At 36.6% G+C, this 25,833-nt stretch overlaps 1 long non-coding RNA gene across 2 annotated transcripts in view; it reads left to right on the forward strand.

The window, feature by feature from the left end:
• LOC310911553 overlaps positions 1-22,761 on the forward strand; it is a 42,668-nt gene extending 19,907 nt beyond the window's left edge. Inside the window, exons 2-3 of one of the 2 annotated variants that reach the window (XR_014590532.1) lie at positions 3,509-3,556; positions 22,689-22,761. This is a non-coding gene — a long non-coding RNA (uncharacterized lncRNA). Of the gene's footprint in view, positions 1-3,508; positions 3,557-5,380; positions 5,447-22,688 lie in introns of those variants that run through there. The other variant, XR_014590533.1, reaches the window with a different exon arrangement.
• The last annotated feature ends 3,072 nt before the right edge of the window (positions 22,762-25,833 follow it).

A 25,833-nucleotide genomic window follows, 5' to 3' on the forward strand; every position in this document is an offset into this window, starting at 1 on the left:
ATATCCTTTTCCTGAATGGAAAGTTGGGAAGAGGTCTGTAGTATGGAAACCTACTTACATCTGGCAGTTTAACAGCTGGAATGTGTAGGGTGGCAGCCACAGAGCCAGAACATCTTTGCACTGACCAGCCCATGGTACTCAGATGGTAACAGGCTGCTACACTGTAATCTGCCAGCTTCTACAAGTCTGGTGTGGAAGAAGTTGTCTCATGACTTCCATTAGTCAGGCAAGCTTGCTGGCCTGCTGCAACATTATTGGGAAAGGACCTGACACCTGGGCATCCTCAGGCAGTTTGTGATTAGAAATGCCCCACAAATATGTGGCAAAACTTTGTTGATATGTGTTTGAATGTATATGTGCTTCAGGATTTAAACATAGAAATATATATGCTGAATGCATTCTGTTGTATTATAGGCAGATATGCTGCAAGTTAAATTACAGTAACAAGGAGATTGATCCTATTTTGTTTATTTAAGAGTTGAAACAAACAAGTCTGAGATTGTTTAAACTGGCCCCCTTCATTGTCATCAGTAGAATAAGTCCAGAATTTGTGTGCATAAAATGCTAGTTTAACTTTCTAGTAGTAAATTGGTCTACAAACCTTATCCTTAGAAACACAAGTTATCCTCTTGAAGTCCATGGTTATCCATGTGAGGAAGACCAGATTACTTGAACTGATATTCAACAGCAGTAAAGGAAAAAGGCCTTTCCTCTCCTTTGCCTGTATTGAAGAAGCAATTTTTGTTTCATATTGGAGGCATATGTCCAGCTACATCAGTGCAACATCTCTATATAATTGTAAGCCTGTTAGAATTCAAAGTGTATTATTTCCCTTTGTTGCCCTCCATAATGTTTGCATCACACTGAAGTGTTGTCTCTGGTTTTTACTGAGGTGATACAGATCAGAAAGTATGGCAAATAGACATGCTGGAATCAGACCTGCTGAACTACTTTAGTCCACAAGAGGCACACCAGATTTGTGTATGGGAATAGAGAGACATCAATTGCCTTGCGATATATGACTGATGGAGACATGTCTAACTTCCATTCTGCTCCCAGTCTGTTTGACAAGTGAAGCTATGGGGCAGAATTAATGATCAGGAGGTGTTCTTTCCTCTGGAACTCAGGCTAATATGTCCTAACTGGTAGGCACAGTACCAGTTGCAGTGAAGCATGGCAGCCTGTGTTGAGCTTCAGGAATTCATGCTTCAGGCAGCAACTCAAAATTAACTGTTTGCTGTGCTGTGTGTGTTCTTACACCTTCATGTGTTGGTTTTGAAGTCTAGGAGGTGACATGAGTCTCATTGTCTCATTGTCACATTGACAGCATGGGAAAAATAAATAAATAACATGAAAAGTTGAAAAAATACATAAACGTGAAAGAGAGGAACACATCAAAGAATAAGTATCAGTGCTAAAAGCACCTCTTGTTATGTCAATGTGTGTATAACAATGACAGACATGATTCTCATTCTGTTTAGAAATATGCTTTTACATTATTCTCCTCAAACTTTTTTTTGTTTGTTTGGTTTGGTTTTTTGTAATGGCTACCAAAACAAACAAACAAACAAGCAAACAAAACAAAACAACAGGGGGACAAACTTGTATTTCTCCATTGGTCTGTCATTTTCATTCATCTTGTCTTGGAAAGCAAAATCTTTAAGTAAAGACCCATGTGTTTTTAGCATCCGTCACAGTGTGTTCAAATTCATGGTCACGTTAATGCTAATATATAATAAATAAATTTAAAATCTGTTAATAGACAATATTTAAGGAGATGCTCAAACCCAAATAGTAGTCACACCAAAAAGTTCACAAAAAGGAGCTGCATAGGAGATTAGTCTGACAGCCTCATTGTCCTTTAGGCAGATCTTGTACACATGATAGCTGTTGGGATTATTTTCATGCCGAAGATGAGCACATTGTGTAACTAGTATAAATTTGTAATTTGATATTGTAGCAAACCACATTAACAGAATTTTGGATGGCAGATGCAGCAGCTTTCAAACAGCTGTGGTGATGGGAATGACTAGAAAAGGTTAAAACCCAAACAGTAATGATGTTGGGTAATAACTCATTTCACCAATCATGTAATTGGAATGAACAGGCAAAGTAAGTCAGGATAAAGGATGTCAGGAGATGACCATTAACGACAATGCAAAATAATTTTTCTGTGGTAGATGGTGTTTGCTTGGAAGTGGTGGGGGAAAATAGGCTTATCAGTTAAAAATAGTAATTGTATCTCTTAAGAAAGCAAATACCTCTTTATCTAATACATCATACAGAGCCACTGACCTTTGATGACTGAATCTCAATTTAAATTTCTCTTAAGTTATTGCAAAATGTAGTATGGCTTATTTCTGGTATTTAGAGATGATCACCCTAATCCTAAAGTATTTACAAGGCTTTTTCCAGCAAGGTTGTGAATCTCACTTGACAAAAAGCAGTGTCACTTCTTGTAGCTGCTCTCCAGTAGACTGAAACATTTAACATCTGGACAGAACTCTGCCAGAACTTTCTCTGATTTCAGATGATAATATAAATGTATCTGTACTTATGTAAAATTCTTTCTCCAAGCAGATTTTTTGCAACCCTTCCCTTCCCTTCCCTTCCCTTCCCTTCCCTTCCCTTCCCTTCCCTTCCCTTCCCTTCCCTTCCCTTCCCTTCCCTTCCCTTCCCTTCCCTTCCCTTCCCTTCCCTTCCCTTCCCTTCCCTTCCCTTCCCTTCCCTTCCCTTCCCTTCCCTTCCCTTCCCTTCCCTTTTTCTTCTCCTAGGTGCTAATAGGTCAATTTTGAGTAGAAAATTTAGAGATTCAGAACTGAAATATCTTACAGCCAAAAGAGGTTATTAAAGAACTCATCTGAAATTTTCTGTCTGTTCACTACAAAAATTAGTCAAATGCTATATTCAAGTATTAACTCTGTGACTTCAGAGGATGATGCTGGTGCTCTTGTTCTCTTGTACTCTTAAACATCTGTTGTATGTCAGCTGACTGGTGTGTAAAGTACTCTGGGTACATATGTAGGAACAAGAGTCATCTGTGAACTAGTAAGGACTAACTGGACAAAAAATGTTAGTTTGAGGGAAAATGGAACGTATTCATCCCTGTCTCCCATGGCCTAAACCTGAATCCCAGAATAACCTTTTAAGCTGTTTTCAAGATGAATTATGCTTTGGCATTCTTAACTAGTGTCATTCAAAATAATCTTCTCCCAGAGCTCATACTGTGCTGATTGTGATTCTGATAGAACATTTATGTATTTACATAATAAATCTATTTGAAGTAATTTTTAAATTTGTCAAAAGTCAGTACAATTAATTTTCATCCTGTATTTGAAGTCTTAAAATTAAATCTGTGATTAACCTTTTATCACCTAAATATATTGACTGATAATCATGCTTGCTAAAAATGGAATTTATGGTTCTGAATGCTGGTCTATTTTGACAATCTTATGCCAGTGTTTTGATTCTCTTTCTTAGTCTTGTTTGTCATGTCTTTCCATTTTAGGACTCTATTTGCTGTATCTTCACAGATGTTAGGAAAGAGACAAGACCAGTAAGTATATTCAGACTTCTCTCACTTTATTTCATAGGCTTTTGACAATGTGTTTGACTGTTTTCTGAGATCTCTGGAGAGACATCTGCAATTTGCCAAAAATCTGGGTACATTTGAGTTATCTGTGCCCTGGGGCAGAAAGTAAAAGGTTTTGGATTTAAACATAAGTCTTGTAAGGAGATACTTTCAATGCTTTTAGTTAAGACATGTTTTAAAAATGTTTAAATGGATGACTTCATGCTTCATTTTATGGCATTCCTGGAATACTGTTACAAATACAATAAATGTTCATTTAATCACGAATACTATGCTAGTTGTCATTCGTGAAAGAGTGCGATAAAGTCCTCACAAGTTCTAAATGGCCTATTTTATATAGAATACAATATCCTTGAGCTATAGCAGTGATGTTCACGTTAAACTCGAAGATTTAAGTTTTAAATTGAAGGGTCTTTCTCTTATTTCTCCATGCACATGACTTCCCGTAGAAGTTAATCTCTAAATGCACTGAGTATTCCTATTTTATAACATATTTTATAGAGAAGATAATTGCTCTTGTGCTGCTCTTTGGTCCAATTCTGTTAAGTTTATTCTAGAAATCTGTCACCTATAAAAGCTAACAAGAATATCCACATCTAAATAGTTTTGCTGTGGTGCTACTGCCTAAATGTAGGGAGGGAAGCAGATATGATCCATAGTTTATGCATACTCTTTGTGATATTTATAATTTTAAGATATTTCCATGTGTTCACCAAAATATGACTCCTCATCACAGTCTTCTAAGCTAAGCCTGTCATATATGTGATTATGGTAATTTAAAAAAACATAGTGTGGAAAAAGAACATGATAAACTCGTGTCATCTTACTCTTTATGGCTCTAGTAAATGTCATACCTTAGGCTAGACTGAAAACGTTTTGAGTTTCACATGCAAAAGTCTATTTTAAAATGAGTCAGTCAACAGGCTTCTCCTTCCTCATTACCATTTAGCCTAAAGATCTTAGGAATCTGGTTTTGTTTCATTATCAATTTATTTCTGAGAAAATCATTGTCCTTATGTAGTACTAAAATCATAATTTCCCTTCAGTTTGTAACTGGAACAAAAGGAAATTATCTACCAATTCTATGAAATTAGTTCTGTGCCTGGATCTTCCATTCTCTGTGTGATGCCTTGACCTGGAAATTATTATAGCAGATACTCTTCAAAGAGTCTCAGAAAGGAGTAAAAAATGATTGTTTATATTGGAATCAAGCAATCAGCTAGATAGTTTAGTTGTCTTTATTTGAGAGCAGTAAATCTTTTTAGCGAGTGGAATAAACCAGTAAGAATAACTAGAAAGGCATTTAGGGAATTACACAAAGGGTGTGTGGTTTAGACCTTTTCTGGAACGCAGGCTGCAGTTTAGCTGTCGACTCACTATCATTCTCCTCAAAGGTGAAATGATTTAGAGGCCTAGAGAAACTTAATTTTTCTTGATCACCATGTGCAACCTGGAATTTTAATGGCAGGCATAATTAATTCTTCTGATGTTAATCATCAGGGCTGGGCTCCACAATTATCAGCCTAGTGCAGCTGGGGCATGGTGCAGACATGAAAAATTAGGAAAATGAATCAGTAATAGGGTGGCAGATTTAATCTGCATCATGAAAACAAAGTTAAAAAGAGGGAGATCGAGAGAATTTCAGCTGAAGCTTTTGTGCCAATGAGCACTGACAGAACTGAAAAATGTTGCCGATGTCCAAAGTGATTGGTAATTACCAAGCCATTGAATTTTTTATTGTCAATTTATCATTGCGCCAGAGGTTAAATTTAACATCTTCTTCTAAAGCCATCACTCTAGGAGGAAGGCAAGCTTTGCATCACGTGGACCAGGAGTCAGTGAAAGGTTAATCAGGTATTCCTTTAGTTTGTGTGTGCTTCCAAATCAGTCTTTCTTTTTGTGTCCTTTATGCTGCATACATACCGTGGGGTATTTTCTAATTTATATCACCTGTACATTTCAGAAATATATTAGATTGCATTCCTCAGCACAGCATCATCTGCCTTTCTACGTATTTATAATGTTGTATTTTTGTACTTCCCCAGGCAAATTTTACACACATTTCAGTATGTATATGGAAATGTTATATATACAAACTATGATACAAGGCAGGCATTTCCCAAACAAAGAAAATTATAATCTTAGTGTCTGAAGGTACTGCAGGAAATAAAAAAATCCAATATATATTTTTTTGCTATTTATTTATTGAATTATGAACTGTGTTATTTGGTTTGCACTTGATTTTTGCTTTGTTCTGAAACCATGTTGCTTGAAAATGATCCAGTTTAAGATCAGGGAATGTTTGGAATGCTAAAAACTGCTTTTGGGCCGAAGGACTGTGAGAGGAAGGCTGTTTGCATTTTGCATCTTGTATGATTCTGAGTACAGTTTTGGCACTTAAAAAGTAAAAAATATTCTCAATTCATAAAGGAAGCTCATGTTTTCCTTTGAATCTGCCCCCCTCAGGAATATTTAGTAAATGGTAGGGTCTTTTTTTGATGCAAAAGCCCTAACAGACTGAGAAAAAGACAGGATTGAAACATCCTTTTAGTAGAAATATGTGACAGAAATATACATTCATGTGTTAGGGACTAAATTGAGCCCTGAAGTGAAAATCTGTTCAATAAAATAATAGGATTTCTGCTTCTCTGTTTATAGGTTCAGATCTGCCCTGAAAATTCCAGATATTCTTATACTTCTTGCTATGCGGCTGTCTTTTAATACAATGTTAAATACAACTTCTGTACTTCTGTCTACCTAAATTCCTACCTAAATTCTGCTCAGTAATCTCATTTCTATTTTTTTTTTTTTTTTTTTTTTTTTTTTTTTTTTTTTTTTTGCATTGAGTGTTTATTATAGATTCCAGACTGTGTTCTGATTAAAGGAATTGTATGCATTTTCTATAAATTAAAAATGGAAATGGCCTTTAGGGGAGACTCAGTAGAGGAATCAATGCATGCATTAATTACTGCAATTCATTACCCAAATAAACACAAGACTCAGCCTTTTGCTGGATACAAATTTAGGGACATACGATGTTTACAAGAGACAAAGGCTTGTGATCCTGCTCATGTTAATCTACAGATCAAAGTATGTGAGCCCATTCCTAGTGGAGGCTCCTTTGGGGATACCATAGCTGGGATCAATCCCCCCATGCAGGCAGTGAATTATTGCTGCTGAATACAAAAGCTGCTCACGTGACATCACTATTCCCTAACAACAGGGATACTTGCTCCAGATATTGCTTTAAAAGAGCATATTTTTCTTGATACCTCAATTTTCTATAATTAAACTCAAATAATGAAGCAATAGCTGTACAATGACCACTGATTCACTTCATTAAGAGAAATGTTCTGCAGTTCATAGCAACACCCAGTCATCTGGAAGAAAAACATGAAAATATAATCTTTAGCTTCCCAGAGGCTTTCTAGAACATAAATAGAGGGTTAGAAGATAAATAGCAATTAAAATTATACAGAAAAAAAATCAGTTATTTGTTGAAAAGCTTTCCTATTCTTCTGAATTAGTATCCTTTCTTTTCCTTAAGAAGAGACTAGAAGAATATTGGAATAATGCAATTTTTCTAACAGCATCTGGATGCATTTCTTCATCATATTTTATAGATGGAGAATAAATTACAACATGAAGGCTTCTGTTCAAACCAGGACACAGAGCGTGATTTGAATCTCAGTGCATTTTGCCTGCCATCATGGGTGCAAGTTCACCCTCAGTCTCAGCAGCTCACAGCAGAACACCAGCCTTTTCCTTCTTTCCTGTTGGAACACTCAGCTATTTTAATGGGATTCTGACCAAAACTGCAACTAATTAAGAATCAATTCAGGACCATTAGTAAGTGGGACCAAGGTAGCCAGCGTTGCATATTTCAAAAGAGTTCACTTTAATGAGAGGAGTTCTTGGACAGGGGAAGAAAAACCCCACAAGCAGATTAAAGATAGTGTAGGGGGCTTCTCCAGTTAAACTAAACAACTAATGCTGCACAGAAAGATGCTGAACTTGTAGTCCTCTCTAATTGATCTACTTACTGTTCCTTAGGAAACTCAAAACAATAATGAATGCAGGTATTAAGTGTGCATTAGTCATTCAATAGCTATTTATAAACATTAGCAATTGTTACATTTCACAGGCTTTCTTCATCGGAGAAACATATGTTATCTTTTTTTCAGACATATAAACCTTAGAACTGTCAAACCATTTTTTCTTCTTTGGGCTTTGTACTTCTGCGACATCTGTTTATCTGCACTGCATTGCCTGCAGATGGGATTTTTAAAATTTGTTAAAGAGGTTGGGATGCCATATTTTTGACAGCTGTAGTTTTGCCTCACCACATAGCAAAACTTTAATGAAAATGCAGGGCTTTGAGGGAATGATTTAATTGTTATTATTTCATTAGTTGTATCAATTTTTCCGCCTTATCTTTTGCTTTTGTGAGTTATGTTAATGAACTGGTAGCATGTAAATGTAATCATTTTATGAGAAATAGAAAAAGCAATATATGACTGATTGATTTGAATTGTTAGAGGGAATGCTTACAACTATATTGATATAATCTAATATTAAAGAATTAAAATCACTATACAGTAAATTGAAAGCACAAACCTGAATATATTATGTAATAAGTTCTAAACCTCACACTGACCTCAGCTCATGAGAAACTGCTTGGGCAAGGTTTCTGGTTTGAGACAAAATGAACAGAGAGACAAATCTGTGAGATTAAATCTGTATGTTTAAGAAAATGTGTGAAGAGCTGTTTATATTCCCAGCACAGGAACATGAATGGAGACCTAGTGCAACATCTTTGTAGTTGATACATATTTTAGATATTTTATAAAGTTAAAAATTTACACAGGAATTTCCAGAAACCTTCATTATTTTAAAATAAATTTGACCACAGAAGAGAGAATGTGATAGAACACCTTTCCAGCATGCTTGTTTGAAAGATGATCATCTTGGCTATTTAATTTTTTGTTTTCTATTTTGCTTTGTAATTTGTATTTCTAAACAAACAGTGTGCAACATTCTCTTGCATTAAATATCAATAAGAAAAATCAAAAAGAGGCAAATAAATTTTGGAGCATTTATCTTTGTAGGAGGAGAGGACCCTAGTCACGAGCAGAAGGATCTCCCTGTCACTGGCATTTACCTTAGTCCTTGTTCTGGGTACAGGTACTCTTAATACAGAGACTGTACACCTTGGAAGTCCTGGTTTTATAAGCTATATCTTTATAACCAAGTTTCTTTGGCTTCTGGCAGAAAGGAAACAGGATTTGTGTTTGTAATGACAGGTAACAGTGTGAACCACAGAAGAAAATAATTTGGGGAGAGAGGAAAAAGGGTACTTTAAAGCAGCTGGAAATAGATCAGGACTGTCTGTCAAACGTGCTTTTTAAAAAATATTTTGTTTTGAATCTTACTTGGATATTGCATTATTAGTAACCTCAGATATATGTTGACATTTAACAGGGAAAATGACTGAGATCAACATCTGTGAACTCCTTTGTTTTTAATAAAAGAAGCAAACAAGTAATTTCAGCTCTGAAATTGTTGTGTGCTAAGATCTGAGAAGGATAAAAATGCAGAGTCCTCCCATACTCTGGTCAAAGCTTTCAGTTTCTACAAAATAAACAGAATGGAAAAAAATGTCACTTGAATGTATAGAAGGATGTTTGGAATGGGGACAAGCCAGGAGAGACGTGACCAGTATTTCCATGCCAGTGGAGGTCAACAGACCCAGGCATCAACTCTCAGTCATGCAAGCTTCAGAACAACTCCCAGATACTAGAAAAGCTATTTCAGATTACACATACAGCCACTCCACATCTCATGGGAAAAGACTTCTAGTGACCTGACCTGTGCCAAAACACACAACCAATATCCTCCTTTTTTTCTTCAGTTTTAAGAGTCAATGTGAACATTTTTCAGTTTCTATTTTACAATCAGTTAGAAAAGTAAAACCTATTTGCTTGAGCTGAAAGAGGTGGAGCACTTCTATCGCTTCCATCTTCTGGTCTTTATTTTTGCATATGTATAAGCTGTGAGGATCTCCTTATGCTCACTTATGGTCAGCCTGTTTAGCATAACAATATAACTGCAGAACTATCAGTATTGTCAAGTTCAAGCCTCCTTCCCAGTTTATAGGTGGTGTACTTCAGATTTTGGTTAAATATGTGTTCTTTTTACATCTAACTGACTTTTGACATCTAACTGACTATTCAATGCCCTCTATGAAAGCAATGAACCTCATTGTGTATGGGGGGCTGTACTGTGTTTGAGTTTGGAGCTTTTTTCTTTTGTATTGGTTTTTAGACGTAGGCAATTATTGTACAGCAATATCTCACAGGGGCTTGGTAAAAAGGGTGAGAGGCTACTGAAGATCCTACCTCAGGTAGGTAATGTGTCTTGATCACCAATATTTCTGATACTCTGGAAACTGAGTAAGTTTGAATTGCCATTATTTTTATTTTTACTTTCTGGCACGCCTGTACTGGATGCTTTCCCATGCAGTTTGCCAGTAACTTTTTGCATGACTGCCAGCAATATGAAGACTCCAAGTGTACAATTACCTTTGCCTTCCTTTCAGAAACTCATGAAATGCGTTTCACATCCTTGCAGGGAAGATCTATCTCTAATCAGGGATTGGAGGAGGTGAAATACAGTGGGAAGTGCAGTTGTTTTCCTTCCTCTTGTCAGATATGTAGCATTCCTTTATTGGTCCTCCTCCAGGATGCATTTCCAGAGGAGAACTCCCCTGTCTCTGTTGCAGGAAGGGAGAATTGCTCTCTCAGGGATGAATAAGCCAAGGGTGGTCAGAATAGAATCCAGGCAATGACTTCACTGACAGGGCCAAGTTCTACAGCGCCTGAGCCAGGAAAGCACAGCAGGGAGTGACAGTAACAAGTCCTATTGATAGCACAGTGATGACTGAGGCAAAAGCAAAGAAACAAGTCAAGCTGAAAGTCAGTCTGGGAAACTGAAGCAACAATTCAGGCATAAGTCTAGGAAGAAGAACACACAGTGTACCACAGGCAAGGAGTGCGTACCTGGACTTGAACTTAAATGAGGCTCCCGAACCTGTGAAAAGGGGCCTTGTGAAGGCCCTAGATAAGGCAAATAAGGTCTGTTAATGCACTGAAAGCTGAGACAGATCTTTATAGTTTACAATTCAGTCTGCATTTGCTGTGCTTCATCCAACAGTTGAAATTGTTATTCCTTTGTCACCAAAATTTACCTTACACTATGTCTCTGGACCTCCCTATTTATCTTCTACTCCTCAGCTCTGCCTTTCTTCACTGGTCTAAGACTTTTAATACAAAGTGACAGCAAGAACAGTAAAACCTTGTTATAATGTCACTTGAGGTTTGGATAGAAAACAACATTTATTTTAAAAATTCCATGATCTCGTAGCAATTTTGGTGTTGGCGCTGCGCTGCATACCATGGCTACTTGGAACTTCATAGTCTCAGCAAAGATATTTCAAGTTCTCAAACCAAGGAGTGGTTTCTCAAGAAAGACCAGAGCATTTCTTGTGTTTCCTGAAGGAATGATGTTTACAGCACACTGCTGAACCCACCTGATACTCTCCAATGAAAGGCAGGGATCCATGTGCACTCAAAATTATTTTAGCAAATCATGGCCATAGAGGGGGACAAAGAAGGAAGGACAGACAAAAAGTAGGTATGTTAGCATTCATTTGAAGTTGTTCTGATAAAGTAGCCTGCTGGTTCTCCTGCTTTGTTGGATAGCAAAGCAAGGCCAGCACTAAGGGGAAAGAGAAAAGCAGTGATATAAGAATAAGGGTCATTATAAGCAAGGAGCAATAATATTAGGAATTGAACTGAGCAATGGCAAGGATTGCATATTAGCTCATATTTTGCTAGTGCTGACTCAGTGTTCAAAACAAGGCTTCGCAGTTTTTTATAGAGACACCTCCAATAAAGTGTTTTTTTCAATACAATATATAACTAAGTGGGTTAACTTATGAGATAAACATACAAGTTGACTTTAAAATAACTGTGTTTTTAACTCTATAGTGCTATAGAAAAGAAAAAGCTTCGTACTGGAAAAAAACCAAAGAAAACACAACCTAAAATTCTGTCATCGCCTCCCCTGGCCCCAGCTCAGCACCAGCTTCCTGAGGAAATACAGTCAAGGACAGCCCAGCTTAATTCTATAACTTCTGTTCCAATGGCACAGTAAACCTGGCTTTTTGAATTTACTTTCTTCTTAGAAAAGAAAACACATCCTTTGGAGTTTTTTTTAATTAATGCTAGTTAATTAACTAGTGTTGTACCATCTCACTACCTGTCTTTTTTTCCACTTAGAGAAAGTCTTCTATATTTACAGCTGTTTAACCAGCTTAGCTCCCACCTCTACAAAAAATAATCAAGAAATACATGAGGTACAATGGGCTAGGAGATATTATAATGTACATCCTAAATGAGTTTTTCTTGTTCTCTTGAGAAAAAGCTTCCAAAGTTAGATGCACTTGAGTAAACTTCTAGGATGAGGAATAGTTGTGTAATTGCAAAGCCTTTGGACTTCTCTCATGATTTCAGGGGTTTGGAAGTATGGATAATATGTACAAGACCAAACTACAAAGTTTTCCACTAGGAATCAGCTGTCAATAATCCCTTCAAGCCACCAACATCAGGTGGAACGGAATAGGACATATATAGGAGAAATAATAGTAGCAGGTGCAGATCTGACCTTACAAGAGGTAGAGGGTTGTTGAGACAATCCATGCCATGCAATGTATGTCCAGCTGATCACTGCTAGTAGGAAGTACACAAGGAAAACTGGCACTTGAGTTAAGCAAAGGCATTATAACTAGTCACTCATTAGAAACTCTGAATATCTGTAAACCTTATCTGTTTTGTGTTCATAATCTGTTCCTGGCACCAAGCCACTCTGAAGTAATTCATTTACCTATAGAAGTTTGTCTTGTCAAACTAATTTCCTAGGTTGGAATATGGCAAATATAAAGTATTCAAATGGCAGTAATTTTGATCCCAACATAAAAACTGTGTAAATGAAGATCCTTTTATTTTGATCAAACTGTGTCATCACTGCACCTGTTCTAAGAAAATGAAGCTCTATGGGATGTGTGCAGAAATCTGTTTCTAGAAACCAGAATGCACAATTAGGGACTGAAAACTGAATACAGTGGCCATATAAATTACACATCCCTTTTAGTGAGAATGAGATCTGTTTGTATGATTGATGGTTTATGTTTATTAACTTCCTTCGGGTAAAGCATTTGCTTCAGGCAGAATTTCTGCAAAAAATTTAGGACTACCTTAGAAGATAATTTGATTTTTGAATAATTTCTTTCTTTCTCTCTTTCTTTCTTTGAGGAAAGTAAAAAGGGTCCAAAGAGCAGTAGCGTATAAAGACAAAGCCAAGCTGAATATTATCTCTCACCAGTGATACACAAGTGTTATTCAAATGGAGAGATGACAGTGAAATAAGGAAACAATTAAACTTCAATAAAACAAAATCAAGGATAACATTCCAGTCAGATCTAATCACATTATGTATAGCATAACTTTCAATAGAAAGTCCATAAAACCCAACCACACCTCAGCCAGTTTGTCTGGCATCCGTCCTGTATAATAAGCCAGAGGTTCCTCATGGCACAACTCCAAGTTAGTTTGAAACCATGTCTGCAATGGGGATGGCACTGAGCCATGATTCCAAAGTGGAATAATTTTTCTGGTGGGAAAGGTCAGGCAGTACAGAGCTATGAGGAATGAGTTTCCCTTTTTTGGCTTTTTCTCCATTCTAATCCTTCAAATATATTTCTTTTAATAGTAAAATTCATTCAAAAACAGAAAACCTAACATTAAAGCAATGTTAAAGATCTATTTAGACTGACAGGCATCAGGAAATCCAGAACCTTGGCAAACTGTGTTGTTTCCTGATTAAACTTGAAAAGAATTTCTAAATTGCTGGTTACCTTTCCTCGGTCCTGTAACTCTCTTCCCCACCAAGTTTTTTAAACTCTTACCTAACACTGAGACAAAGAAGAGAATGTCATGGATTCTCATTCCCATGGTCTGTGTTTGATATGTGCTGTGCAAATATATGCATGAATATAGTTTTAATTTGAATTTATCTTCCATTTAAAATAATAATGTTATTCATAATGCATAAACAGATTCCATATGCTATCAGACAAATCATTTCTAATTTTCTTTATGGAAGCACATATGGGAACTGTATCCACCCAGGGTCAAATCCTGGCTCCATTGAAGTCAATGGCAAATTTCCCACTAATTTTGCAAGGGCCAAGATCTTACTCTTGATGTTCAGCCACCCTAATAATAGAAAGAGCCAATGCTTTTCTCTCTTATCATATGGCAGATAAGTTTGAACAAGAACTGAGTTATCACTGAATTGTATGTAATCCACCCCTCTGCATTTTCTAGCTTGCATCAAATTCTTTGCTTGGGATGAGTGGGATACAGATTTACAGATATAGTAGCCACACAGCTGTCTGTAAATGTTATCAGTGCCAGCTATTTCAGAGACTTTGCGAAGGCAAGCAGAGCAGGTCACTGGGAAATGATGCAGCATCAAGCATTCACTGGAGAGGAAGGGCAATAGGGAGCTTTCCTGTGGTTGGGAGCGTTTCTTTGGGAACTGGGTCTGTGGCATCTTTTGACAGTTTATGGGTCATGATTGCATCTGGTCTAACAGAATTACTTTTTTTTTTTTTGCCACATTGCTTATTCTCTGTGGCCCTGTCTGGAATTTAGCAGATGTGTAGAAAGTGGATTTCAAGCACTTGAATTCTTGCAATCTGAAGTTTTTCCCCAGGGGGGACTAACTTGCTTCTCAATAATGCAACAGGAAATGCCCCCCTGGTGGCTAAAATGGTGTCCACTGTGGGATGGAGGTGTGCCCAGTCATTTGTCATCAGGGCAAATGCTTGGATTCATGGCTAACATTGTACAGTCCATGCTGCTTGAGAGGAGATATCTCTTGTGGCTCATTTGTAGCAGAGATAGAATTCATGTACTTTGGTTGCATTTGGTGAAAACCAGAAGAAAGTTAAAATTCCTCTGAATTTCTGTGTTGGATTTACAGCACTACAGCATTCCATCTGCCACCTAGATAAGGGATGCACTTTGAGAGAAACTTTGGTGAAACTGACTGGATCACTCTGTTTTGTCTTGAGTTAGATGAAACTTTGTATCATGTACTCTAGAGATGGGTGGCTGATTTCCAAGACTGACCTAGATTCAAATTCAAGCACCTCTAAAATTCACACAAGTTAAGCTTCTGAAATCTTTTTGCTTATTAAGTGTTTTAAATATGTATAAGCAAACCCTTCATTTTCTTGCCAGAACCAGGCTGGACATCAGCAGGAATTTTTTCACTGCAAGTGCAGTCAGACACTGAAACAGCCTGCCCAGGGAGGTGATGAAATCACCGTCCCTGAAAGTGTTCAAGAAATGATTGGACATGGCACTTAGTGCTGTAGTTGACAAGGTGGTGTTTGGTCAAAGGTTGGACTTGATAATCTTAGTAGTCTTTTCCAACTTTAATTTTTATGATCCTATGAAGTAACTGACATTCTGGCTCACAGAACAAATGGAAATATTTCATGTAGCATATACTCATTTAAAAATGTTCACCAAGTAAAAATAAATATCAGTTTGAAATAAGAACTAGAAGTTTCCAGTTAGAGAAACAAAAGACATTTCTGGACTTTTTGCTCCCTTTTTTGATCATAAATATTAGTCTGGCTCAACTAAGATTCTTGAAGCAGTGTGGTTAAATTGTAGTTTTGACAAATCAATTTATTATTTGAACACTATGAAAACATGTTACTCAGCCTAATTAGTTGTTAAGATCCATTATTTGGAGTACTTTCACTAAGAAAAAAAATCCTCATTAAGCAAATCAGCCAAGTTCTTGCCTGGTGCAAATATCAGCATCATCTACCAGTGGTCTCAGCAAGACCTCTGGGGTCACCACCACCACATCACTGTCTGCTGAAGCAGACGTGCTCCATGTGTAAGGACTATGAGATTAGCCATCATGTTATATGTGAGGTAGACTAAAGAGCTGGAACAATAAATTATATTAATAACTTGAATTTTAGCTAATTTATCTCTGCAAGGTATTGTTCCATTTTATTTTGTCTGCATTTTTATTTTCAGCTCTAAGACATGGCAAGATGTGAATTATGATCTATTCATTCATACCCAGTTTCAACAAAGCTGGGTGTGAATTAATACTCCATAATTCACATAGTGGAGTGTCTTATTACAATTATAAAATTTTATTAGAAAATGTTTTTTAATATTTATATTGTTAATTAAATGATGATGAGTCTCATAAATTCTGAACAATGAATTAGGTTGTATTAGGCACTATTCAGATTTCATCTGTTAGCCAATCAAGGTACACAGACTTCTCTATTATTTAATCTGTTGTATAATAATGTTGGGGTATGAGAGTTTTTAGAATGTGGAATTTCTTATTCAAATGGATTTATCAGAAAATTCTCATTACTAATCTCTAAGCATAAGGGTCAGTATGGGAATACTTTTTCCTTTTACAGATACTAATTCACTGAATATAGCAAAGAGCATGTTATTCTTAATTTGAAATGCAAGTAAACCTCAGGTCACATAAACCTTGGACAATTAAGTAGTGTTGGTTTTGAGGGCAGCAGAAGTCTCCCGTCTGCTAAGTGCCCTAAAGCACTTTAATCTTTTGTATTTTGGATCTAGCTCTGTATTTTGTGTCCTCATTGTGAAAGTCTCATTCCAGGTCTGCTTGTGAAAGCACTAAAACAAGTGCTCAAAATTGAACATACGCTTCAATGTGTCCTAAATTAAACTGAGATCTGCAGTACTTCCAGGTATATAGAAATTGAAGATGAGGTGCATAGTGGAAATTGCAGTTCAAGATAGATGTGGATTACATGACATTACTAGGATAAAGACATCGCAATTCTGATCACTACCTCTGAAATCAGAACCATGCCATCTACATAAATGATATGGAAGAATACAGCAGCAACAGTTAGATAAAAAAGGTGACATGTTCAGTAAAAAAAGTGACTACCTTTGGTTATAAAATATTGTGTAATATAAACAATGAGAAATAATTTAAATACATTCTGTATCTTTGTAAATATTTTTTTTAGATTCTCACATATTTTTCTTACTTATTTCTTTTGAGAATTCCATTTGAATTTGATTGTACAGTGGATTAATTTAATGCCCATGGAAGCTAAATTACTTTGAGTTAGGTAAAGCGAAGACCTGCAGAGATACACCAATAATTCACCTCCTCCCCAGCTTTTGACATCCTTTTGATTACAGATGGCATAAGGGTTTAATCCCAGGCAGAGATTCGCTGTGTAAGGATTCAGGGCTGAGTTGTTTAAAGCAAGGATAATGTGTGGCAGTATTCTTCCCCCTCAGGTGTTGCTGTTGTGAGAGTGCAGCCACAGTTGCCTACTGCTGCTTTATTAATAATGGAACACTCACAGAAATTCCATGCAAAATTGATTTTTGAACAGTATGTAAGAATCTAATATGAAGTCTTAAAATGTCATTGAAAAATTTGTTTGTAATTTACTTTGTCGATAAGAACTTGCTGCCCCACTATAAACAATTTTACTGTATTTCTCCCCATTAAACAACAATTTTTTTGCATATTTGTTCAGCCTTCTTGCTGTGACATGCCACTGTGAGCTGATAGATAGATATTTAAATCCATATGTGGGCTCTGTTTCTTTTGTTGCTTATTCAAATAACAAGTGGGTATATAATTTTCATCACAGCGCAGGTGAATGGTGTTAATGGTTCATTATCTAACGCAGAATGCTCACTGATGAATGGCAAATGTTCTATTTGGAGAAGAGTGAACATGCTTCTGTGGCTGCAAAAATGGTTCTTTTTTTAAGCTCTGAAAAAAGAGACTGTCAAGTACAGAAAAAGATTCCTGGGGTTGAGGCCCAGGACAGGGGAGTGGGAGAGCTTCATTTTCATTGTTTTGGTTCCAGAGCTTTCTCTGGGACTTGAAGTATTTTACTTGATTTAACCTTCCGTTCACTGACCAAAACTTTATCAATATAATTGCAAGTGTAACTTTGCATGCAACTCTTAATGTTGCCACTGATTGATCCTAAGCATGTACAAATAAACCGTAGGAACTTTTAGCAGTTTTAAAAGACTGAAGATATTTTCTGACTTATTTATCTCAAAAATTGACTTGAAAATAAATATGTTCACAGTTTGCACAAATTCCCCAAGTATTCTGTAAGTGTGTGGCATTGTTATTTTCAGTGTGGACAATCAAAGCTTGGGGTAAATGTCATTTCACATGCTAACAAAACTTGGGGGCAGCTTGATAATGAGAGGTTATGGCCCTGTATTTTCTACAATCAACTATGTCATGCAGATCTGTGTCTTGAGTTTCTGTAACACAACAGGATTTGGTCATAAAACACAAAAATTAGCCTTCCATGTGTTTTGTTTCCCCTGCATTTTTATTGTGTCCCTTCTTGTCTGTCAGAGAAAGCTCTTAACATTTCACACTTGTCCCCATTCCTTTACTAGTATAATTCAGGTTAAAAGGCACAATGCTGGACTGGATCTCAGGATATATAAGTTCCATTTGAATGTCTCCCATGGTCTTTTTTAACCTGGGAAAGTCACCCTCCTTACCTGTATGTTTGGGATAGTAATTATTTGCCTTAATTGCCTAACTAGACCATGAGCCTTAGGAATCCAAGTTGTATGTAGAAAGTAGCCAGTAATCCTTATTTTAGTAGACACCTTTAACATCTCCCATATGAAAGAATATGTAACAGAAGTGCAAAGCTTTTGTGGAAATGATGGATTCTTTTCTGTCTTTCATGAACAGTCTCCTAAGAAACATATAGAAGATATGAGGGGAAAATATGGTCATACTACGGAGTTCCACTACAAAACCTTGAAAACACAGCATACAGTTGAGGCTTACTGGGTTTTTTTTACCTTTGTTCCCTGTCCATTAAACCAGTAGCTGTTTTTGAAAAAAGAAATACTAAGAACTGCTTAGAAGGGAGGACTATATGAATCTGCCTTGTGTGCATACTATTTCAAGAGTAGGAACAAAAGACTGAACTTTGGCAGGATAAATATGGGCTATGGCTTGCCTTATGCATGTCTTGGCTTCCTGCACTAAAGGAAATAATTTGGCAAAATTAAGCAGACCTATTTTGTTTCCTACAATATTTGAAGAGCAAGAAAAACTCTAATGTTTGGCTAATCTTTCAAAACTATATTGGGCTTTCACCATCTAGGGAAATTTTTAAGTTAGCATTAACATGAAAATCTACAGATGTTATCTCTTTATCATTTGTCTGAGATCAGATTTGTCTGAGTAATCAACATTAAAAATGTGTAAATTTGTGGCAAACACAATGAACGTTGAATATATTAAAGAAACAAACAGATGAACCATCTGGAAATGAGACATAGATCTGAAATAACTGCCAGTGGCACAATTCAAGCATAATCCCTGGAATAATTTACACAGAGCAACTGTATCAAGAGCCAGGACCTATTCTTTTAGAAGGCTGAGTTTGATAATGACTGCACATTGTCATTCAACTTGCTGGGTAAATATTGACGAAGGAGTGACACATGCTATAGAAATATATCTATATCCTGCATTCCCTCTAGGGGAACTTCTGCATTTTGAATTTTCCCTACTATTTTTTTCCATTTGTTCTTTCTATGCTTTTCTCATCTAAAATGATTGCAGTAGGTGTAGCTCTGCAACTACAGGAATCAGCTTGTTGTCTTTGAAATTATTTTTGATAACTCATACCTACACATTATAGGGCATTCGTGATTATGCCTACAAATGCCTATTATGTAAAATAGGACAATTTGATAAATGGAGAAAATTTGGGCATCACCATTAAATAGACTTTAATTTTGCCATATACCATTAAAGATTCTGATGTAATTCATCAGCTTTTCTCCTTCTGCTATCACCTGAAAAATATCACAATCTCACATTATCCCAGTGCAAACTACTCATGATGGAATCAGTAGATTTTTTTCTATTACGTAGTTAACTAATGTGATTCAGCGGGGTTTGTTTTCCTGTAGTACTGGAATGTTTTGACAGCCTGCAATTTCATTGGTAGTGATCATGGAACAACACAAATTAGATCTTGTATTCTTTACACCTTTACATTGCTGGTGAAGGTGAGACACCCCAGCAAACAATGCATATTGAGGAATGTTTGCAGGGTATTTTAATGGTGAATATATTGCAAACCTGGATAGAAACTAGGTTGCAGTATATCTGAAGTGACTGATTTAAACCCATACCTAATGTATCTTGTAGGTTAGCATTAATTTGACTTTCTGAGTGGATGGGATTTATGGGTATAATGCATTGCACTAGGCAAATAAAAACATCCTCCTTCAGTAATAAAGGTGAAGGCAGGCTCCATACTGGGAAGCCAAGCACGGTCTTTAAAGCTTTAGCTGTGTAATATTCATCTTACTTCTGTGGCACAGAGATGCAACATATTGCAAGTGACCCATCAGGAAATATCATTCTGCAATTCTGCTTCAAGCTTAGATTTTTGAATTTATTTATTTTAAATCTGCACTCAGTATTTGTCTCTTCAATGCAATTCCCATTTCCCCCATCTTTTTCTCCTTTCCACTTTTTTATTGTTCTTTGCATCTTAGCTTTCTACTCCCTCAGGTATTTCAAATTACCTTATTTCAGAAGGTTTGATCGCTTTCCTCCTCACTTTTGTTCTTGTCTGATTGGTTCTATAACACATAACAACAAGCAACATTAAAATATTTGTGCTGGTACTTACTAGTACATCATGCAAACACAATCACAGCAAGTATAGACTTTATTCTGGAAAACTTACTGCTTTAATTAAACTTGCAATTTTAATTAGATTTCCAGAACAAACCTTGGAAATTAACATGTAGAAAAGGGAGAGATTTTCCACATTAGCAGGTAGCAGGGTTAGAAATAGAACCTATCTATATCCTTGACTTATTACAGTACTTTGTCATTCTACTGGTACTTCTTTTGCTTCTACTCTTTCCATAAAGAAATCAGACTTATTTTTCCTTTCAGGAAAAGATGATGTTTTTATTGTGAAATTTCTTCTACAAAGTCAAGCAATGGCTTGACTTTCTGAGATGACGCTCCATTACGCTTGAAGCTGAGTCTCTAATAAATACCTAGTTAGGACTGTACTCAAAATATGATGTATTTGTCCAAAATGTAACCTATTTTACAGCTTGATCCTTCTCTTCAATAGGAGTTTGAGACAGTTAAATAATCAGAATAAAATAGTTGTTTCAGTCTGTGCAAATCAATTGGATGATGGTTTAAACAGGTAGATGAGATTTGCCTCCATTTGTGGGGAAGCTGCATGTCTGTATGTGTGTATTTAAAGATTAAAGATGTGTTGAGTATTTTTATTCCACTCACTCCCCCCTCCCCCCCCTTTTTTTTTTTTTTTTTTTTTTTTTTTTTTTTTTTCCTTTCAGGATTACTTTTTAGAGGCTGGCAAGTGTTTGCTCTTTCTAAAATCTGTGGATCTGTGGAAATTATGATCTCTCCATGTGCCTTTGTCTGTGAGGTCAGCCAAAGGATTTTGCTATTGCTGAGATATATTTCTTTTTAAGCTCTAAATATTTGACATCCTAACAAATTCAAAAAACCTTTATCTTGCAGAAATGACCCAGAGGTTTGTGAATCAAAATAGGGTCTTCCCTCACTAATAATGGCAAACCTTTGGGGTTTTGGCAGCTGAGTTATGTTTATTTGGCATTTTGACCTTGAGCACTCTTAAGCCTAAACAGTTACATCTACTCAAGTGAACTAAATGAACATACTCAAGTAAATGAAGTTGCACAAATGCTTAAGAGCTTGCTGGCTGACTTTTTGAAAGATACGCTCTAGTTCAGCCACAAATTACTTGGCTAGACACTGGAATTGCTGGGTGAAATTCTGTGGTCTGTGTTTTGCAGTATTTCAGACTAGATGATCACGTTGGTCCCTTCTGACCTTGAAATACGTGATTGGGTGTTAACCTATGTTAGCAAAGCCAGGGTGAGGAACATAGGAATTGGGGCTTTAACAAAGCTTGTTTGGGTTTGAATTTTACTTTTAGCAAATGCCCTTATCAAAAGAAGTCTGGAAACCCTAGAAAACTACTTAACGGTACTTAGTCACTTGCCCAGTTCTGTATTAAGGAAAAAAACCTATTAAAGAGGACGACTTTCCTAACTGCTTTTCTGAGTTTTGCTCCAAGTCTCCATTATGTCCTTTAGGGACTCCTGATGTTTCTGAACCTGCATGGTCTTAGCTGAACATTTGCTTCTGAGAATTTTATTGAACCCAACGTATTATGTTTGAAATCAAACATGAAGAATATCTCTGGGATTTTCTGTCCTTAATTTATTGCTGTTTCTAGTTATAGATGGAGGAATGGAGCTTTTTTGTTCCATTAAAACAATTCCATAATAATGTTACTTCAAATGAGAGGGTTTTTTCTCATGAGAAGGCTTATTCTGGAGTGCTTACTGGCCATGCTTCAACAAGATTCTCTCCTTTTTCCTGAGATGCAATGGCAAAAGGTATTTTTTAGTTTTGATTTTTTTTACACATGTGCATTTTAAAGCACAATGCTTCAAAATAAATGTCTGCTACAACAGTTTCTTTTTCTCCTTTTTATTGTGCTAAGTGTTTAATTGCAAGAGAATTGACATCCGTTGAGTTTCCGGTAAAAACTGGGGATATAACTATATATCAAGTCATCAGCTATATATCAAAATATATTGACAACTGTGCATGTAAGATCCCATTTCACATTCCTCGATAGTTATGTGTGTAAGCTCCTTGTTATGCTACTGCTTATTTGTTTTCTGTAAGCTGATGTTTAGAGATGCGTTTCAAATGCAACTTCTTCTATTGCCTGTTCTGACTTACTAGTTTTGAGGATGTTGACTTTCTGATACCTCATCAAGCAAAGGTATAAGAGAGTCATTTTTGCATCCTTGGTTTTTTTTCACAGGCTTCTAACTGTGTTCCTCTAAACTACTCAGAAATTAGAAAAACAGCACTGGTGTTGCACAGGCTGAAGAGGTAAAAGTCCATCTCTCTTAGCAGTGGTATGAAATGAAGAGTAAAAAGTAATCTTTCTTGTAAAACAGGAGAGGACTGACTGCATTTACATGGTTGTTTGGTGGAAAATGTATCCTTCCTCAGCTGTAACCACTAGGAGTTGTTAGCATTTCTCTAATATGAATTTGGAAATAGTTTTCAATTTCAGTCTATAACTATTTCTTTCTAGTTAGTGATCAGGACTGAATACTGAAAATAGAGAAATGCTAGAATGTGTTTAACAGTTTAATTCATCTAGAAGTGGTTGCTACTTGGAGTATCTCTGGTGTTAGTTGCTGTTGCTGATATTGGTGGCTATTGTGTGATGTCAGCCCACAATGAGATTCAAAATTCAAAATCAGTCTATAAAGCAGTCTGTGTAAAGCACTTATGACAGCTTATATCTTCCAGTTGGAGGATTGGCTCACTTAAATACTGGGCTTGATGCAGCTTATATTTCTGCGACATGAAAGACTTAGTGCTTTCTCAAATTTTACAATTTTTGTCAAGTAGGTTTTACAAAAAGAAAGTACTGCTGATTGTACAGTGATATACAGAAAGACAAAATGATGAGGTGTTATATTTTTACCTGCAGACTGTGATGAGAAATAATAGATAGGTGAGTTCATGGTCTTCATGTTGTTTCACTGTAGCTCATCCCAATACAGGAATACTATGTCTTAGGCTACAAGGGAGCTCTCTAAATCAAGACGATGTAGTCAAGAACATAAACCATGTACTTATTGATCAGTACCACATAGAACTGCTTTAAAATTCTGTCCCTGTATGCACTGAATACAATTTATTCCTTGATAATTTCAAGGTCTGATTCAACATACCAGAAAAGCCTGTGCCTAAACGGAACAGTAATCTAACACCTCAGCCTAGATGTAGTTGTTAGTTCTAGAAGAAACAGCTGGCATTAACCCTAAAATAGCATTAGAATTTGTGATATTTTTCTTGATTTTTTAACCCTATCTCATTTTTCTATTTAAAGTATGAAGCAATCATTTTAGCCACTTTAACACCATATATTGAATGGTACAAATCATACACTTCAAATTTACTGTACAAAATGGTATATAAAATGTAACCCCACAGAAGCCCATGGTGATGGTAACTGTGCTGGGATGATCTGCATAGTGCACTTTGTTCGGTCACTGTACTTGAACACTGTGTCAGTGTTTAGTTGCTGTAGCCCATTCATACAAGAAAAAAAATATTTCCAAACTATAGGAGAGCTACCTATTTTACAAATAAGTACAAAGTTTTCATTCACCAGGGTTTTTTTAGAGAACAGCAGGCAGTCTTTCCACTCTGCTTTCTGCAATATGTTCAGTAGCAAGCCATTTCTGAGTTTTCTTAACCTCATTTTTCCAAGACACTTCCACACAAGAAGGAACCTGAATGACTTCTGCAGCTGCAACAGAAAGTTCTCATTACCCTTGATCAACACTAGACTTGAAAGGCACTTATAACTTCTTTTTCTTCTCTCTGAGAAGCAAAAAGAGAAAATCCCTTAAAAGCTTTTAGGTTGTTACAATTGATCCTCCAATGACAAGGTAACATGTGTTCCCTGCCTTTCACTTTGCTGGTTCCAGTTCAACATCTGCCTGTTCTGGATTGTGTATCAGCCAGCCAGTGTCATCCAGGCCTCAATCTTGGCTAGACATTGAGATAGACAGAAAACAACACAGCCTGAACCAAATGAATAAAAGATGGGGGAGCTGCCAGAGTATCCTGGTGGCATCACAGATTGATCTTTTTGGCCCTCTTTGGGGAGACAATGACAAAGAAGTTAAATGAGAATAGTGACAAACTGAGATTCTTACTATCCTCAGAAATGATTGTTCATTCTCTCTTCATTCCCTCTAGGTTTTTCATTTAGGTCTTGCTGAGCTTGGAAGTTTTTCCCTCTCTTTTTTGGAGGTGAGAATTTTCTCAATTCCTGGTGAATTTTTCAGCTTCATCACACTAACATCACTGATAGTTAAATCCTATTTTCCCACTGATGCATTCAAAGAAGAACATAATTAACTACATTATGTCTGTGTAGGAGTTACATAAATCTACTTTGGAGAAGAAGACTCAATGAGGGGATCATTTCCTCCTTTGATATATCTGACTCCTATTGATTTTAATGAAAATGTACATGCATCTGAAGCATAATTTATGTAAAAGAGGGCCTGAACTAAAATTTCTGGGTTGACCTACTAAAATAGGTGGAAGAGCAGGAGACAAACTTAGCTTCCCATAAATACCTCATTTTGCAAAGAGCTGGGGAGTATAGGAAAGTATTTTTTGAAGTGCATCATGTTAAGAGATAGGGTAATTCTGTGAGTTCCCATGAATTGATACAGTTAGACAAATCAAATAGAGTACATTGTTTATTGTTGCAAACAATGCAAAGAGTTTTCTTTCATTTTCCTATTTCGAGCATAAAAGAAAATTACTGTAGGAGAAAAAGGAGGGACAAAAATCATAGGCTGATTTTTTAAAATTAAGAAGCAAGAAATCTGTTCAGTCTGCAACCCTTCACAATCAATGAAGAAGAAACATTATTAGATTAACATCATTCTCTTGACATTCTCATCATTATTACTCACCACAAATTCTTAATTGATACTGGCCATTTTTGCCATTCAACACACAAAAGACCCCAATGCTGCATCTGTTTTCATAAAGGAAAGCAGGTGACATGAAAGCTTTCCTTATCCCCTCTGAAATGTGAGAGTGCCCAGATGCAGGGATTGTGTGTGAGAGGTGTAAATACCTCAGTGCCATTTCTGGAACACACACATTTTACAGAGGCTTTTCCATTTCCCTGCTGACAGACCTGGAGAGAAGCCCCCCATCCCCCTGCACAGGACTGTGTGTGCCTTCCTGCTCTCCACTGGGAATGGCCCTGTGCTGTTTGTCTGCTCTCCTGCCAGAATCACCTTATCTGCTGGGCCAATGAGACCATTAATGGAAACCCTGTACTATGCCATCAGAGCTCCACTCCTTGATCAATAGTTATTTACTTCTGAGAGGTCAGAGCGTGGCTAATATAGCTG

The sequence above is a fragment of the Zosterops lateralis genome (genome assembly GCF_965231275.1).
Source record: "Zosterops lateralis genome assembly, chromosome: 7".
Taxonomy (NCBI): domain Eukaryota; kingdom Metazoa; phylum Chordata; class Aves; order Passeriformes; family Zosteropidae; genus Zosterops; species Zosterops lateralis.